Below are 19,772 nucleotides of genomic sequence, written 5' to 3'. Positions count from 1 at the left end.
GCTGCTGAATGAATAACTTTATTAAACACGGCTCACATCCATATAGCAGGAATCCACTCTTCTCTCCTAGTGACTGCCTTGTATTATCACTAAAAAAATATTTTTTTTCATTTTTTTGAGAGAATCCCACATTATATAGCACAAGCTAGCCTACTTATTTCATAGTCGAGAATGGTCTTGAATTATTCACAACTCTCTTACCTTGGCTTTTTAAAAGCTATAATTGCAGGCATGAACCAATCAATATGACTGGTTTCTCCCATTTTTGTAATATAGGAAAACCTCTTTTATTGTTTGGGTAATAGAACTTGATTTATGTTTGGATAATGATATGTTTTTATTTAATTTAGAAGGCAAATATAGGAGCCTTTCAGAAAATCATTCTGCAGTATAATGTTTTTCTTAAAAAACATTACACTGTTTGGCATAAACACAAATAGAAACTGTTAGAATGAGATATAAGATACAATTTGCTAAACACATGAAACTCAAGAAGAATGAAGACTGAAGTGTGGACACTATACCCCTCCTTAGAATTGGGAACAAAACACCCATGGAAGGAGTTACAGAGATAAAGTTTGGAGCTGAGACAAAAGGATGGACCATCTAGAGACTGCCATATCCAGGGATCCACCCCATAATCAGCTTCCAAACGCTGACACCATTGCATACACTAGCAAGATTTTATTGAAAGGACCCAGATGTAGCTGTCTCTTGTGAGACTATGCCGGGGCCTGGCAAATACAGAAGTGGATGCTCACAGTCAGCTAATGGATGGATCATAGGGCTCCCAATGGAGGAGCTAGAGAAAGTACCCAAGGAGCTAAAGGGATCTGCAACCCTATAGGTGGAACAACATTATGAACTAACCAGTACCCCGGAGCTCTTGACTCTAGCTGCATATGTATCAAAAGATGGCCTAATCGGCCATCACTGGAAAGAGAGGCCCATTGGACACACAAACTGTATATACCCCAGTACAGGGGAACACCAGGGCCAAAAAAATGGGAATGGATGGGTAGGGAAGTGGGGGGGAGGGTATGGGGGACTTTTGGGATAGCATTGGAAATGTAATTGAGGAAAATATGTAATTAAAAATATTAAAAAAAGAAAGAAAGAAACTGTTAGAATGAAAATGTTTGACAAAGAAGAGACTGGTCCAAGGAAGCCCCAGGAAGACTATGCCTGCCTTCTAGCTATAGCATAGATGAAGTGGGTAATGGTGGTAATGCAACATTTCTTTAAAAAGAGTTATGCATTGCAAGGGGGGGCCAGCAGTGAGTTATTAAAAATCCATGTTTGGAACCATTGACAATAATAGAATAAAATAATCTATAAGTATTAAACAAAGTTAATGCTAATAAAACTTACTAATGGACTCCTCTAGCCATAAATAGAAGCAGAACCAGGGACAGAAAAAAAGAGCACGTAACTCGGGATCTGGCTTTCATAATCATTCTGACACTAATTGTGCATCTTTGTGCTCACTCAGCCCTCAGAGCTGCAACAAAAGTTCAGAGCAATTTTCTATCACTCCCATTCCAGATAAGATGCAACCTGTGACCCGTCTCATTATCTCTTCCCAGGAGCAGGTTGCCAGGCTGAGTGAACGAAGCATGCACTATCCAACCAGAGCTCAGCTGTACATAAACATCGTATGAATCTTTGCTGAGTGTATGTGTATTCCATGGGAGGTTTTGCACATGCCTATTTACAGTCAAAGCTGTTTGTTGTTTAACTGAAATCTTAGAATGGGATATTTTCTTTAAGGAAAGGTGCGCACTGGTGAAAATCTGGTCATTCTGTGTGGGGAGATTACCAGCAGGCAGTTAGTCATCTTATCTTTCCAGTAATATTGCATTCCCAGGTTTCATGTCTATTTCATTCCTTTGGCAATGTGTCAGTTGCCTTGGGAAGCAGGACTGATTTTCTGTAGTGTTTTCCACAAACTCATTCAAGACACTTGGACTTGGACAAGCATCTGTAAGAATGGAAGGACACTGTGTTATGCCACTGTGAATATAAGATGCTGTGCTTTTTTCCCACAATGCTTTAATACAGTTTCTTATGTTGTAGTGACCCCCCAACCATAAAATTATTTCATTGCTACTTCGTAACTGTAATTTTGCAAGTCTTATGAATATAAATCTATGGTATACATTAATGGCTCTGTAAGATATGTACAGGCCAAAATATTTAAATGTGTCAAACTAATATATGGATATGTTAATGATATGAAAAATCCAGGAGTAAATTTGAGTATAACTACCATAGAATATATTATGTACAGTATAATATGTATGCAGTGTATCCATTTTATTATATAATTACATAATTACATATAGGTGAATGCTATGTTGAGATTCCCTATCTAATAAGAATGGCTATAAGTTAAAAAAAAAAAACAACAAACATCAGCAAATGTGAGGATACAGGAAAATATATATACTTGCATACAACTGGTAATAATGTAAGTTAGCTTGTCCACTGTGAAAATCAGTAGGAAGGTCACTCAAAAACTAAGAAGAAAACTCCCAAATGGTCCAGGCACACTATTCCTAGAAATCTACCCAAAGAAATCAAAGTCAACATGCTAAAGAGATACATGCTAATCCATCTTTCTATAGCACTAGTTATGATAGCCAAGTTATGGAATCAGCTTCGGTGTCTGTCAACAGATGACTTGGTAATAAATGTGTGATAAATACACACAAAGAAGACTTATTAAGCCACAAAATGACAAAATTATGTCACCTGTAGAAAATTGGAGGACATAACTAGTTATCTTACTGAAAAAATAATTCAAAGCTAGATCAAAAGTAGACAAATATTGTATAATCTTTCACATATACCATATATAATATACATATGCATACACACACACACATATATGGCATGAAGTCAAGTAAAAGACTAGGGAGAGCAAGAAGACTAACAGCTTCAGGAAGTTGGGGGCTAGATTGGGTGTGAGAATTTAATATAGTCAAAGTACATGATATACTTAAATAAATTATGAAACCCTTAGTTTGTGCAATAAATATATGAGAATAAAAACTATTAATTACTTAAGCATAGATACAGAGTTAAAAGTAAAGGGAATTTCAGAAAAATACAAAAGCAGATAATCTATGTGGTAGAACTATGAGTATTTTTGTACTACATCTTTTATTTTACACACTTGTAAAAATGAACATGAATTAAAATTAGTCATTGAAAATGATGCATATATATGCATATAAATGACATATATACCACATATGGATATATGCTCTTCAGTTATATAAAATATGTAATTTGTGTGTATAATTTAATGAATATATTCAGTTTTAAAGTTCCCTAGGAACTTTTAGAAATGAGATTTTTGTGATTTATCATTCTTTGATGGTAGCAGCAACCTTATAAAAATTAATATGGTACATTACTGGGTTTTGTTCCATGTATTTAATCACACCACAGTTTGGGTTTATTTTGTGTTTTAGAACATGATTTAAAAAAAAATTTTTTTCATTGAGTTTTCCAGTTGGAAAAGAAACCCTACTTTAATTTGCATCATTTGCTATCTTAGTCAGCAAGCCCCAGCATAAACCATTTTATTGTTATAATTACATCTAAGAAGTTTAAGAGTACCTAAAATTAACTTTCTAAAGCCAGTTTGATTATTCTGTAAGTGTTAAGTGAAGAAAATTAGCTTATTCAGTTCAGCCCACCATATAGGGCTCCAAGAAACTCTTCTACTTCTTAAGGGAAAAGATAGCACCCATGATACGAACTTCTATTTCTCTCATTCAAAGTGAATAATTTATTACACTAGACACAGTTCCATGAAGCGAGGGTCTGCACATCTTCTTAGGGAAAGGAGGGACATTATCATCTCATGAGAGACAGAGAATTGGAACTTATGTAAGTGATTCATTCTCAGAGTCCCCCTAAAGGTTGCACCAAGATGCCTCATAGTTGATGTAGTCCAGGCCAAATGTTTTGATGTATTCTTTTGGAAAGGATCAAACTTCAATTTTATTTGAAAAATTCCCAAGGAGTTCAGAACTATATATAAAGCTTCATTCAAATGACTGGTCACTAGAGCTGGAGAGATATCTCAGCAGTTAAGAATATTGGCTGCTCTTCCAGGGATTCTGACACCCTTACACAGACATGCAGGCAGGCAAAACACCAATGAATATAAAATAAAAATGATTTACGCAAATGACTGGTCACAAACACTGTGTTTGTTTAACTAAATAAGAGACCATCCACAGTAAGGCAGCTTCAACATTAGGACTTAAACTCTACCAGGGAGGAAAACTTCCAAGTTACCGATCACTAATTTCTGAGCAAACATTTATTTTTCTGTTTACTATTGTTACTAATTTAACATTTGAAAGCATTATAGCAAATCATGGAAGTTTCCCACTTTTGTACAGTAAACTTGGAGAAGTATAGTCAATCATATGAGTTAAGGTAATAATTTGAATTAAAAGATATGCATCATAGGTGTTCAAGTGAAATATACACATGTACATACATATTCTTGAAGTGAATGTATTTATGAATTTGAATTTATAAAATACAAATGTATTTGTTGTTGGAATTTGTTTTCAATGTCTATATATTTTTAACCAACTGGGAAATGTTTAACTTGAATATCTTAGTAAAAGTTACTAAGCTGGGGGTGGTGGCACACACCTTTAATCTCAGCACTCAGGAGGCAGAGGCAGGAAGATTTCTGAGTTCAAGGCCTGGTCTACAATGTGAGTTCCAGGACAGCCAGGGCTATACAGAGAAACCCTGCCTTGAAAAACAAAAACAAAACAAAACAAAACAAAACAAAAAGTTACTAATAGAATCATTGAATAAATTAGCTTTTCTACTACTGGTGATTTTATCACAGCAGACCAAAGTGAGACAGTGGTTAAAATTCAGAAAGGAGTGACACTGTAGGCATTATAAATACTATTATCTCTCACACAGGATGAGAGAATGTATACTTCGAATTGAAAGTGCTTTTTCAAATCATAAAAGACACTGAAGTGCCTTGCATCTTCCCTGACTCCACCTACCTTATTACAAAAATAAAATCATGATGTAATAATAAGACAAAGAATTAACTCTTAATTTAAATATATACACAACTGTTGTGGAGCTCAGTCCCAACTTCTACATGTCCAACACAATCCCTCTATGGAAGGCTTATGTATCACTTGGGAATAGGAGATGTAATGACAGTAAGAATCAAAGGAACAGGAAATTTGCTGTGAGATTGTGTCTCCTAGAAATATTGGAGAGGCTACTCCCATGAAGTTACATGGCTGCCTGAACAAGGCCTGAACAAGCACACTAATGTGCAAAGAGACTCATGAGAACTCAACCTTTCATGAAGAACTACAGACAGCTATGAGATGCTGAGAGTGGGAGGGACACTCTTCCCCAGCGTAGAGCATAGCATTGGTTAGCCAATACCAAATGGTCAGACCTGAAAATATGCATGCATGTAACAGTAAGCACACTGGAAAGGTTGGGTTTAGACATATGTATGAATATCCATATATGCATGTAACAACAATTTAATGAAGAAGAGACATGATTTTGAAAGAAAGTAAGTGAATACACAGGAAGGGTTATAAGGGAGAAAGGAAAGGGGAGATACATTATAATTATAATAATAAATTATAATTTCAAGAAATAAAAAATAATAAAAAAAATAGTTGCATATGAAGACCTGTAACTCTCAAATTTTATCTATTGTTACAGTGCAATTATAAATGGTATCCTGATATGTTCAAATTTCCATCCTACTAGAGAAAATGTCACATACCTATCAGTCCTCACATATATGTTAATAAAAATCTCTCATTGTGGTGTAGTGTTAGGCTGAATCCGCAGGTCATGTGTAGGAATTTGGTCCATTAGAAATCTGTAATGCAGCTGGAGTTTTAATACTAAATCTGTGGTGGATAAAACCCAGGGCTGCCGCTTCAGCTACTGCCTGCCCTGAGTCACACAATCTCCTCTCCAAAACATATGTAACATATTAACAATCCGATAATTAGTGCACATTCCTGCCTGCTCCTTAAAACCTCACTCCCAGATGCTGCTTTGGTGGGATCTTGGTTTTATTAGCTTGCATGATTCACTACCATTCTAACACCAGTTTCTTCTCAACTCATTAGACTTTCTATGCAACAGAGCACTGTTGATATAAGCTCAGGCCATTGTAAAATCAACCAATCATTTTCATCCTCTTTGCATGAAACCAATCTCTGAACGGTATGCTCATACAATTAGAACTGAAATAAGTGGCATCAATGGGGAAGAGAACATAAAAGAATATTTATTTTAAATGCATTCAGAGTTAGGAAAACTCAGTAGGAAAACAAGCAAACAATTCACTGAATAAGGCCCATAATCTCCTGGCCTATTCAGTATGTGTAGAGGCCTCATCTTACAAAAGCCCTCTGATAAAGGTGTCTCTATCTAACGTTACAGGAGCTATGTGAAATCCAAGTACATTATCTTTCTTTTATGGTATGATGTTATTTTTGGAAATATGATAAATGATAGCTAGAAGCAAAATAAGTTACTTACGAAGTTCTCATATGAAAAGACTCAAGGGCATATTCACTATATATGCATATTCAATTGATATTTAATGTGATCGGGTTAACTAAGAAGACAGAGAGTGAGCAACCACCTCAGATTTCTTAGTGTAAAATAAAGTACATGACATATAGAAACAAGGAAAACAGAATGAGTGGCCCATATTTTTCACAATACATTTGTAAAACTAAACAATAACAAGAAAAGCACACCACAGAATAGAAAGTTCAGATGCCTGACTGCTGGCTATATCGAGGGTAAAATACATTATTTATACTTCAGGCATTATGATTCATTTTTCCTATTCTGTATTTGATAAGGAGCATAAAGTGAGATAAATTATCTTAAGTTATAATTTGGGCCAAAGATTTGGAGCACACCACTGCCTTTCTCAAGAGACTTGACTCATTACTACTTAAACAATAGATGCTGATCATTAAACTCCCCACGACAGGAAAGAGAGAAAAGTGAACTTGTTAACAAAATTTCCCCTAGGAAATCAACGATGGGAATTGAAGGATTTAAATTCAATTCTATTCCTAATCTTTTACCAACTCCATTCTAGTTCACAAGGCTATTGTCAGTCAAAAGGAACAATACAGGGTATGCATGCTTTGCCAACTATTTTTTTAAACAAATTTGGGAATCGAAATCAATTAGGTGACCATTAGCAATACAGTTAATATTGGCCAACTTCTTCCATTGAAAGGGAGAGGTTCCCATGGGCAAAATCTAGATAAAAGAGTGCACTCCCTATTAACAATGAAATGTTGGGTATATTTCAGTTTATCAGGAAATCAACTCTCTTTGTCCCTGATGGTGAATTAAACCCAAATTCAACTTAGATTGAAGTCTAAAATAAGTAATTTTATTAGCTGATCTACCTAACACTATCTACAATGAATCCAATGTTGTAAACACGCTTTTTGGCAATCTGTTACTTTAGCTCAGGAACAAACTTGGAAAACCCTGGACAACATTTGGATAATGACAATCTCATCTTGTCTGCTTCGCAGAGTAATAACATAAACAAAATGAAGTCTGTACTGGCAGCCAAACGTAACAGACTATCGACATCCCGGGCTTTTTTGTGAGCATGTTTCTAGAGGAAGCAAAAGACCCAGTGTCTTTATTCAGGGATAAGATCCTATACTGCACTGTCAACTGTTTTCTTCAGCGAGATGTTCTCTATGAAGAGTGTTACTCAAGAAAGTCATTAATTTCTCTGCTAGTTTAAAAAGCAATTCTAAAGTTCTCTGAAGCTTTAATGGAGGGAGTGTACGTGAAAAGGTGTCTAAGATGGCTTTGGTTGTTAGGAAGGGTAAGGCAGCCTTATCAAACTGATTCAGTATTACCCAACTGCCATTCTGGAGAAACAGGAATGAGGTGAGAGAGAAAAGGATTATACACTTTAGTCTAACCGGGTGACCCTGTATCCCCTTTCCTCCCCATATACTTTGCTCTTAAAAAAAAAAATCTAATGTTTCACTTCTTCCTGTTTCAACTGCCAAACTGCTGGCAAATAAAGATCGTAACAAAGAAAATATATGTCTGTGTAGGTAGGAGATGCCACTTAGATCACTGGCACTACCTGAAGTTTCCTGGGATTATAAAAAAAAGAAAAAATTTTGGAATCGTGTCAAGTTATTTTGGGATGGACACAACAAAACCCTAGAGTTGAAGCAATTTGATGGTTTATTCAAAAGAAGCTGAGTAATCTCTGATCTGGGGAGACTTCAAGCCTGAAAGTTCAGAGAATTATAGAAAGCCTCATCTTGCTAGTTCTGGGTTCAGGGCAAATTGTCTTTCTTCTGGTTACGTTTTTATTTTCTCATTACTTTGCAGATACAAAAACTGTTCTACAAGTATAGACTACTCATGAACGTGTTATTAAAGGGTTGGGTGGAACTGAGAATTCTCAGTTGGGATGTTGTTTAATACTTGCCAGGTGACACTTATACAGTCCTTGTAGGGGCCCTGAGTAGGATTCTACAGGCATTTCCATTTTATTGCAAGGGGACAGGCATATACTATTAAGTAACATACTTCATAAGTGGTACAACTCTCAACTCGGGTGCAAGTTAATCATCAGCTCTAGAGTCCAGTGCCAAAACACTGTGTGTGTGTGTGTGTGTGTGTGTGTGTGTGTGTGTGTGTGTGTGTGTGTGTGTGTGTGTTTCTTCAATGTGTCAGTGAATTCTGTAGAATTAGTAAGTACATTTCAATTGCAAGGATAATAGGACCCTAAAATCTTCCTGAACATGTTTACCCTAGAAGTCATGGGTTCCCTGCAGGAACTGTATCTCCTTATCTCTTCTAGTATGGACCACATTGCAAGACAGTGAAACAGCTTTCATGAGGGAAGATGGAGCTTGTAGACCCCTGGACTTTTGACATGAGACCTGGAGGCTTGATGGAAGGAAAGGTCTTTTCAGATCCTAGATTATCTGGCTCCAATCTTTATCTTTTCTTGTTTAAGAACAAAAATGGTGTTACGGACATGGAGATGATGGCTTGTTGAAAATAAGATTTTACATGGCTGAAACTCAAATAGACACATGCAAGAGACTAGGTCTTTAATCTTATTGTGTAGCTTCTTTATACAATTTTTTGCTGGTTAGACTGTTTTCTGAAGTCATCCCACATGGTTTGAAATTTGGAGTAAATAAGTCATACTTTCCTGGGGTGCAATGCATGGGAGGGGTGCTATACTGATACATTGTCACCTCCAGCTAAGAACTATTCCTACATGGAGACGATTTAAATTCAAGATTTGGTCTTCTTTGCTATTAATTATTTGATATTACAAACATACATTTGGTTAACTACACACCAAATCAAACAGAATGATGATTGGAGTCAAAAGCTCTGGAAAATAAAAGAACAGTATCGAGCACCGACAGCTAGCTGCTTTCTTGCTCTGCTAATAAAGGTCTCCCTCCAGACTGTTTATGTAGTATGCACAGAGTGTCAACTGATGTAGATTGTACTGGCAACGTTCAGACATAATTAACCTCAGTAGCCTCGTAATGCAACTTCACCTATAACACACAACAAGCTCCAACCCAGAAGAATCTAACAGCTAGCTCACCCTAGGATTGCGACACTTCATGTAGAATCTGTGATTAAATCCAGACCTATAGACAGTCAGGAACCATGTGGTGCGTGTGTATTATCTTCACACATCACTTTTAATAGTACATGCTCTACCCATGACAACACTAAAAGTCAGCATGTTGTATCTTAAATTGAGATATCTATTTTAAAGGCCAAAAGAAATGGAAATTATATAATTAATAGGATTAGTCTCCCAAAATAGAAATCACAGGATAACAGTCTCCAAGACCAGTTCTGTCTCTGGGTTGTGTTTGTTCACTGTGTGATGCAAAACACACACATGCTCAAATCCTCATGGGTGCAAAGACTCAAAGCTTCCAGCAGTAGATTGTGTACAGACTTCTATCCTTCTGAGATCCTCCTAAAAGGAGTAAGCCCCATAAGGTAGAAATCCATCTGGTACTTGTTTTTGAACCATTCATAGCACCTTTGCAGAGGATTCAAAGAGATAATGAATGTTTGAGGCTTTCCTTCCGGCCCTTGGGTATGATCTGAACTCTCACCTTTTGTATACAGAAGGTTTATAAGAAAAACAAAATACACTGAAACACACTGGACGATACAGGATGCAAACATTAGTGCACAGGCAGGTAATGATATTATGTAGTCCCCACGGAGAATACAATTGCTGATCTCTCTACCTGTCATGTGTTGTTGTGAAGTTTTTAAAGGTGAAATTACTGCATCACAAAACCATCCACATTACCTGAAAGACATCACTTTCACGTCTGTCCCACAGACTGAATCTGAGAGACAACATTAAGTGTTGGATTTTTCAAAGAAACTAGCCTGAGGGCTTAAGTGTATCAGCCTGGAAACTTTAGCAAACTCAGGGAGCATCGCAAAATCATGGGTTTTCCTACTGCTGAGTGAAGGTGATGGTACACTTTTCCAACTGGTTCGTTGGAGGGACATATCCAATCGCATCTATCAATTTTGTATACACTGACAACTTTTCCCTTCTTGTAGCTTGAGATGTCTTGGTGGTTGGTATAACTTGGTCTAGATATTTTCAAAAACAGGTGATGGAAGCCCATCACCATGAGTGTTTAGAAAATACTGCTTTCCTTGACAGAACCCCTTTCATGAGTCTTAGAGCTGCCCTTCATCTAGTCATCACAGTCCTGAAAATGCCAAAGAAAAAAATTGGACAATTGACCAATATTCCTGTAATACTTTGGTGCTCTGTGACATATCATGACTTCATGGATGACTTTTGCCAAGATTCATTTGGATAATTTTGAAAGCCAGATGATATCTAATCCCACAGCAACTATCATTAAATTAAAAGAGAGAGAGATAACATTTAATTGTTTAAAATCTACTCCACCAAGAAAAGTGATTTTTGAACTCTCCTGTTTGTCATGTGTTTGGAGATATTAGAATAGCTTTCCAAATGTCTATCAAAATGTGAGTTCACCAAGTATCTCCCACGCTATTTTTCCTGATGTCATGATTTCTTCAGCTACATGTTTTTGGCTTTTAATCCGTGAACATACAAACTACATTTCAAAATAGGGCAGAGCTATTAGCATGATTTATCTTCAGTGTCTCCTCTAGAATATATGCTTCCTTCAAATAGCATTTCTCACTGTGTGTCCACCCCAAGATTCTATCATACCCACCACTGTACAGACTAGTTTATTTGCACTCAGAAGTTATAGGTACTTATAGATATCATTATACTGCCTTCCTTAGGTTCTAAATTAGGTGGTTGTAGAAGTTTGAAGTATAGGGCTGAAGTCCTCTGCTTCATTGTTATATAAATATGATGATTTCTGTGACAAGTGTCTTCCTATATGGATTAAATGGGTCTGAAACTAATTATCCTCTTAATCCAGCATCCAAAGTTATGTATTGAGATTTCAACACTGCCGGATTGGCATCGATCTCTTTACTATGCCAATGTGTATTCATCAAACATTTGTATTTTATGATGAAAACTGTCATTACTTTATTAAAAGAAGCAAGACATTTATAGCCATACAATTACCAACTGAATTACTGTCAACAATAGTAATGTTATTGTGCTGTTAATAATATATTTCAAGACTTGAATCTTTTAAGAAGGCCTAGGGTGGTCTTCTGATTTTTCCTACCTTAAACTTTTAACATTCGTGAATGGATTTTATCTTAATTATCTCTCTGAGTCCACATAGAACACAAACTGAAGTATCTAGAAATATCTATGTCAAAAGCATCTCTGGATTCTTAGAAACAATAAAAAGGAACAGTCACTTGCAGAAATAACTCCATGCCAAGACCTTTCTTCAGCACTGAAATCTTGACAGGAAGGGTGATAATCAGAGTTTGCTCATTCAGCTCTATGCAGCTTCTGTTGCCCTACAGAAGCTCCCCGAATCTTTTTTGCTGGTCGTTTATTGCAAAAAGAAAAAAAAAAAGAAAAAGAAAAAGAAGTCAGAGAAATAACAGCTGAGATTTCTCAGACACTCATGGGAGCCTGCTAGGAAAAGGAACGTGAAGGTCACTTCAAGAGTACTTTCGTCTTTTCCCCAGGGTCAATGACACAGATTTGAGGATCTGACAGTTTGACCAGTAAGAACTACTAGGCACATGGGGATGACCCATCATGTTAATTAGGAGAACAAGCCCAGGTGCATCCCTCTGAAAACTCAATGGGGAGTCAGAGCTCTACTCCAGATGACAGATCATCAAATCAGAATTTGGAAGGGGTCAGTACATCTGGAATTATCTCTCCAGATAAAAGCCTTGTTTAGGAGCTGAGCCAGGGAGGCAAGAGAAATCTGCCTAGCACAGTCCGGCAAGGCTGAGATGAGCAGGACTTATGCAGACTTGTAGTGCCTGACAAACTTCATTATTATGCTGCACTTAATAAATCTGCATTTGGTATTTGGTATCGGTTGCTTAGAGTTTTGACTTTTTTTTATACTGACTGATTTTGTCTGCTCAGCACTTTCATAGTCACAATTTTCATAGCACCAAGATACCATTCCTTTTACCATTTTTCTGCATTTGTAAAGTTCCTAAAATATACACATACATAAAGCCTACTGCTCACTTCTCCCTCTAGTGCTACATTTCATGGAGAGGTGGTGATCTTAATCATTTTGTTAAAAATACAACCACCTCATTTTTGATTGAATTGATTGGGCATATGGACAGCTCTTATATATACATATACATATATATATATATATATACTTTAGCATGTATCTTTTTACATTTCCCCACATTTGGCAGAACTAATACTCCTCACAGTGATTCATCCGGTGAGTCACGTATGTACTGTACCATTCCATTACATACAGAGATTTCCTCTAGTACAAATAGATACTGTCTGTTAAATAATAAACACTGCTGGGTGTGGTGGCACACACCTTTAATCTCAGCACTCAGGAGGCAGAGGCAAGTGGATTTCTGAGTTCGAGGCCAGCCTGGTCTACAGAGTGAGTTCCAGGACAGCTGTGGCTACACAGAGAAACCCTGTCTCGAAAACCAAAAAAAAATATAAAAATAAAATAAAAAATAATAAAATAAAATAAAAATAAAAATAAATAATAATAATAAATGCTTTGATTTCTTTTGCTCCTGACCATGATAGATTTGTTTTAATTCTCTCTGCTATAATACGTGCTGCTCTTCTATATTCCCCATCTCCCTAATGCCTTGACGATGACCCATATATCCTTTATCCCCTGATAAAGAGAAGTCCTCCCTGGAGAACTTGAGCTGGTATCATTTATCTTGACTCGAACACTTAGACCCCCTTAGGCTTACATTTAACTCTTCTTTATCCCCTTTCCTTTCTATTATTGGGGCAATTATGCGCCTGTGTGAGTAGATATGGTTTTTTCTCTGCTTCCAGGTTGTGAGCAGCGTGTAAAAACTAGCAACTATTCATCTTGTTGTCTTAAACTACTTCACAAAATTTAGTGAGCACTTAGTGTGTGCTTGCTGAATGATGAACATACACTGGAACTTCCCAAATATTCCACAACACTAGTTTTATTTATGTATTTTTTTGTAGTTTAGTTTGGGCTAACTAACAGAAGGGTTTAATTGACTTAAAAACATGACATTTAAAAAATGTATCCTTATAGGAGATCTCTAAGTGTCTAATACTTAATGCACTATGAATCTTTTTTTTTCAACTTTCAGGTAAAAGAACTCTTTGAGTGAAAGAAGCTCTTTGGGTGAAAATCTGCAGTTAAGGAATTGGAGAATCCCAAGTGATGCTCTCTTAATGATGTTCTGTGAATGTTACCTGGACATTCTGGTAAACAGGAGTAATGAAAATGGAATTTTAAAGATTCAGAAAAGAATGACTATACCAGCAGGGAACCAGTCAGACTCAGATGTTGAACATTCTTTAAATCAGTCAACAATTTTAAAACTGTAAGTTGGAAAATCTAAAAACCATTCAGATGATGATGTTTGACTGTTGTAAGATTTCTGTGAGTACTCTGAAGCAAGTGTCACAGTTTGTGGTTTTGCCTGAATTGCCTTATTTATCCCAAGAAAATAAAATGTTGAATGTTGTCAAATGCATGATGAAAAGTAGACTCAGAGAATGAAATATTCAACCATGTTTAGTGAAACATTTCAGTTATGTTATTGACAGTATCTTTCCCCATTGAAAGATTCTCTTTATCATGTGAACAAAATATTTTTAGTAACCTTGTACTTGCATTGTGTCTTTAGAAAATGTATGTTTAAGTTAGTGGGATACCAATGACCATATCCTGTGCTTGAAATCAGTTATATTTTTATACATACTTTTGGTCTACAGAGCACCTCATTCTTTCTTTTCTCTACCTATTTTCTTATTTCCTGGAGATACATTTTTTTGACTTTATATGACACAAACTTCCTGAATAAAATTACCTATATAGTAAGGCAGCAAATTAGTGACAGTAGTAAACATGACATTTTATACTTACTGTGCATTGTGTAGCTCAAAATGTATTTCAGAAAATTATAATTCCAGGAATTATAGTAAAAAGTAAAAAGATACAAATTCTAACTACAGATCAAGGTTTACTGACCAAGACTCTCAAAAGCATCTAGGTCATATATTTTCTTTTGCAATTTAAGTTGTGTGCATATGTATGATGTATGCGTACGTGTTCACATGTGTGTGTCTATGGGTGTGCAAAGGTGAGTATGTGCTCTGAAGTGTGGTGGTTGACATTGGTTATCTTTGTGATTCCTCTCCATTTTAGCTTTGGAGATAATGTTTGTCTTTGTCACTGAACCCAGAGCTCACCAATTCTGCTGCACTGGGTGTCCAGGGAGCTCAAGAGACCTGTCTCTCTCTACCCTGTCCACCCCTTTCCTACCCTTTTAAAACCCTGGAAATCTGAACTCGGATCAGGTCTATATGCTGTGGTAAACAAGCTCTTTGACACTTCACCAGTTGAGCCACCATTCCAGCCTCTCCAATTCACATTACAAAAATAAACAGAGCTTATTATTGATGGTCATCAGGCATGTGTGTGTGTGTGTGTGTGTGTGTGCATGCATGCATGAGAGTGGTGGGGGGGAGAGGGAGAGACAGAGACTTGACATGAATTTCTGAAGGGGTAAATTTAGACACACATGCTGAAAAGTGAAAATATATAATACAATATATATGAATAAGGAATATATTCATTAATATATATTACATATATTCAGATATTTAACCAAATACCTGGTTATTAACAAACACAGTAGAATCTCCAACGGTGATTCTCATTGTTAAGAGTGGGAAAGAGATGTCAGGATGATGGGTATGGTGTGTGGAACAAGCACGGAGTGACCTAAATGACCTCTGGAAGCCTCTTCTGTACCTCAGAACCTCCACTCTGACTTTATACTCCAAGATTAGCTGTCAGCACACTTTAGCAAGGTATCTTGTAGGAGTCTAGACATTGCCACATTCAGTCCTTTAATCAGTGTCTCTTTGGGTCTCTTCATACCTCATTCCTGATGCTCAATGCCATCTTCAAGTCACGTGACAATGGCAAAATCTTTCTCTTTATTATTTTTCCCTTCTTCCTAGATCCTGATTCTGAAATGTTATTTAAAAATACATTTGGAAGGAAATTCAATACCTTCCTTCCCCTCCCCCTTCTTACTCCATAAAAACCCCATACACCACTCTGAGCCATGACTAACATGTACAGTATGCTTGCAATGAAAACTTTTCCCTCCTAAATGCCCTAACTCCAGATATTCACTTTTATGACTCTAAGCTTTGATTAAGACATACGTTGAAAGCACAAGTCAGTTTTCATCCCAGATGCAGGTTTCTCCCTTTGTCATTAATACACTTGTGAGGATGACCTCACCCAACTATATTTAGTTGCCACAAGTAGCCAATGCTACTAAAAAGGAAAGACACACACAAAGTCAAAATAAAGATCCAACTGCAGGCACAGTGAGCCACAAGTGTTAGAACATTTGGTGTGTCTTTCAAAGTAAATAAATAAATAAATGTATACATGAGATGTATTAAAAATAGTATAGCCTGGGCACAATACATGGAAATTAGATAATTACTTAGTGCAAACAATAAAGATAAGTCATTTCTCTTCTTCCTTTAGGATTATGCACTTTGTTATCTTGAAACTTCTTATCGTTACATTTTTAAAACTCCTAGATACTTAGCTAAGCCAGTGTGGAATGCTTACTTCCTCAGCTTTACATTAATTAATTCCCATTTTGTGGCATTTTATTCTTCCCACCCTCTCCCTGATGGAAACCAATTACAATAATGAGGGCAAAAGGTTATATATACATCTGGCCCTCGCATTTAACATCCTGATTTATCTTGTATGCTTCGTGGGCAGGGGGGTCCTTCTACTTATTTTTGACCCAGGGAAAACATGAACTGTTCCATCTTTCCACATATGTGACATCTGAAAGGACTCAGACATGGCAGCATTAAGGAAATCACTGTGTCTTAATTCCATGTTTAATTGTGAGAGCCAGGAAGAAGGAGGTGAAGAGAGAAGGCGGTGCTTGCATGGACTGATGCTTCTTGAGGGGCTGGGCTGAGCAGCATGGCTTTCATTATATGTAAGTGAATTAGTCTGTTTCCTTTAAACAGGGGAGATTAACAAGCCACCAAGGGCCTGCTATGGGATTCTGACACTTTTAGTGGCTTGTGACATATGATTTGTGAATATCAATTCTCCTTCAAAAGCAAAAAGCAACTTTACCATTAGCATGGAGGATGCCAAAAGCTAATTGTGGATTCATTTAAGTTAAAATTGATTAGAAAAGCCATTTCCTAAAATGGGGGAATAAATCTCTCATTTAATCCAGAGTTCTGATGATAATCCTTCAATTATGCTTTGAATTTAGAAATGGCTATATGTAGATTTGGGGATTTACTAATGAATAAGTATTTATTTATAAAGAGATTTGGTTGTGGTCTTGAACTAGAGAACTATGGGGAAGTTAAATTAAAGGGAGAATATCAGCACTACCAAAAGAATTTCAAATAATTGCTTTTTAAAAATTGTGTGTGTGTGTGTGTGTGTGTGTGTGTGTGTGTGTGTGCAAGGTCTCACTATGTAGCTCTGGCTTCCCTGGAACTCACAATGAACAATGTAAATGAACAAGGCTGACCTCAAACTGAGAGATCTCCCTGCCTCTGCCTCTCAACTGCTGCTTCTGGCCATAAAAATTTGCTTTCTCAATGAAAGAATATGTCTTCAGGCAGTATGGCATCAGAATAAAAAAATCCATAAGTGGAAAACAATAAATAATTATTTCCTCATATGTAAATAAGTAAAACAAATGTTGATAGTAGAAGGAATTATATAACAATTCAAGCTGAAAGAACTTTTATTGGAAAATAATTTACAGTATAAAACTATCTTCTAAAAATCATGTTTATAATGCTTTGAAAAGGACATTATGTGAGAAATACAGACTATTTTTTCAACTCTGTTTCCTTTTTTAGAATACAAAGATAAAAACAGGAGCCAGATTTTTGTAGCTACAGTAAAAAAATCTCTAGATAACAAGAAGAGATATTATGGGGTCTTTATGTAAGAAAAATTGACTAATGAAAGTCGAGTACAGCTTAAGTTCCAATAGCTATAGAGTCAAATCTATGGATATATGCTTGTACACTGGGCTGATTTGTCAATGAAGGATTTTAAAATACACTAGTTGGGGATAGCACAGTGATTAAATGCATAGAAACAAGAACCACACAATAGGGTTTAAATCCTAGGGCCTCCATTGATTGATAATGATAAAATTTCAGTGACATTAATCAGTGATCATGAATGATTCCCTCTATAAAATATCTATGTTATCTACACCATTTATTTTTATTTATTTATATTTCTAAAATGAGTACAAAGGTGAAGTAAGGGTAACTGAATATCAAAGACAATACCTACTGTTATTATTTTATGCAAGTCCCAAAATGGCTGAGGGGATGTTTAAAACCCAGGAGACAGATAGGTATCAGTATCCTTCAACTAGTTTGCATCAACCATTCAGTGCTGCCTAATTAAAATCGCACACACACATGGTCTCAAAATTGACCAGCTGAACAAACTGATTCTGCAGATGTCCACAAAGATAACACACACAAAAAATACAATGATATGTGAAGACAATGTGTGCTGATTAAAACTGAAGTGATAATCAGAGACTGCACATTGTTACATGACAGACTTACAGAGCCAGAGTTTTTTGTCAGATCTAAGTAAACATGGGTATCTTACTGAATTGTTCATTTGTTCTTACAGCAAAATAAGAGTTGGATAATTTATTACAAGTTCTGAGATTTTTACCTCTTATTCCACCTCACCAAAAAGCCACTATTTCATTAAAATTCACTATTTATTATTATAATTATTATTGTGTCTGTGGATGTATGTAAAATATAGGAGGGGGACATGTGTCACAGTGCTTATGTGCAGGTCAGAGGATAACTTTGTGGGAGTTGGTTCTCTTCTACCTTTACTTGGTGAGTCATCTTACTGGCTAACCCCTGTAAAATTTAACTTAATTAAATTTATTACTATTGTGTATGCATGTATGTGTGTGTGTGTGTGTGTGTGTGTGTGTGTGTGTGTGTGTGTACCCCTGTAGAGGTCAGAGGTCAGAGGACAACTTTCCGGAGTAGATTTTCTCCTTTCCACCAGGGGTCCCAGAGATCAATGTCAGGTCACCAGGCTTGTGGGCCACTGCACACAAGATGTTGAGCAATCTCTTCAGCCAAACCTATTACTTCTGAGGATCTAGTTGAGCTGGTAGGGAGCTTGTTTACCATAAATGAAGCACAGGGTTTGATCCTTAAGACCAGATAAATTCAGCTTGGAGATATTTGCATGTAATCCCAGCACTAGGGAAATAGAGACAAGAGCATCAGAAGTTCAAGGTCACAGTTGGCTACAAGGTGAGTTGGAAGTTAGTCTGGTCTACTTGAAACCCTGGCATACGCATGAGAATGCACTCTCTCATGGGAACAAGAAAATCTTGTCTTAAAATATCTTACCTGCATACACTTAAACAGAAGTGTATGCAGGTAAGATATTTTAGGACAAAGACAGCCAGGTTTTAGTCTGTAGCCATTGTTTCTGAGAGGTGAAGTAACATTCAACATGACAATTGACAGATGGTGTTTTTCTGGTAATTAAAATTAGTGGTTGTAATTATGATTTTTCTTTTTTTATTAATAGGAGAAACAATTTAGTGCTTTCTTTGAATCACAAAGGTTATGGTACACATGTGTTTGGCCAAGTGTCTCATAAGCCAACCCAACAGGCTATAACAAATAATGAACCCCCCATGTAGTCTGTGGGAACTGTGGAAAGCTCAAGCCTTTTGCTTTAGATGTGAGACTAATAAATTCTGGTCAGTGTCGCTAGCTATGTAATGCTAGCTCAGCTGAACAGTTCATATATCCTTATTAGATTATTTTACAGCCTACGATAAAGAGACAAAATATTTGTAAACACATAAAGAAAGCCAAAACGTGCACCTTAGGTGTGCTACATGTTGTTAACACTTTATTAGCTATTCCAGATTCCTATTTGTTTTGACTTTACTAAAGTTATTCCCATGAG

General features: G+C 36.4%; 1 protein-coding gene across 1 annotated transcript in view, besides 1 other annotated feature; it reads right to left on the bottom strand.

Annotated features, from left to right (window-relative positions):
- The window catches only part of Fgf10 (fibroblast growth factor 10), a 77,875-nt gene that overhangs the window by 39,879 nt on the left and 18,224 nt on the right, over positions 1-19,772 (bottom strand). The gene's annotated exons all lie outside the window — the stretch shown is intronic.
- Positions 15,282-17,171: an enhancer, noted in NCBI's record as "VISTA enhancer mm917". NCBI's record gives its function as "enhancer in: dorsal root ganglion[5/6] | limb[5/6]" and the evidence as "EXISTENCE:transgenic organism evidence [ECO:0001131][PMID:17130149]".

Source organism: Mus musculus, chromosome 13, assembly GCF_000001635.26.
Source record: "Mus musculus strain C57BL/6J chromosome 13, GRCm38.p6 C57BL/6J".
Lineage (NCBI taxonomy): Eukaryota > Metazoa > Chordata > Mammalia > Rodentia > Muridae > Mus > Mus musculus.
Note: the sequence above shows the minus strand (reverse complement) of the source record. Positions and strands in the feature narration are given on the sequence as shown.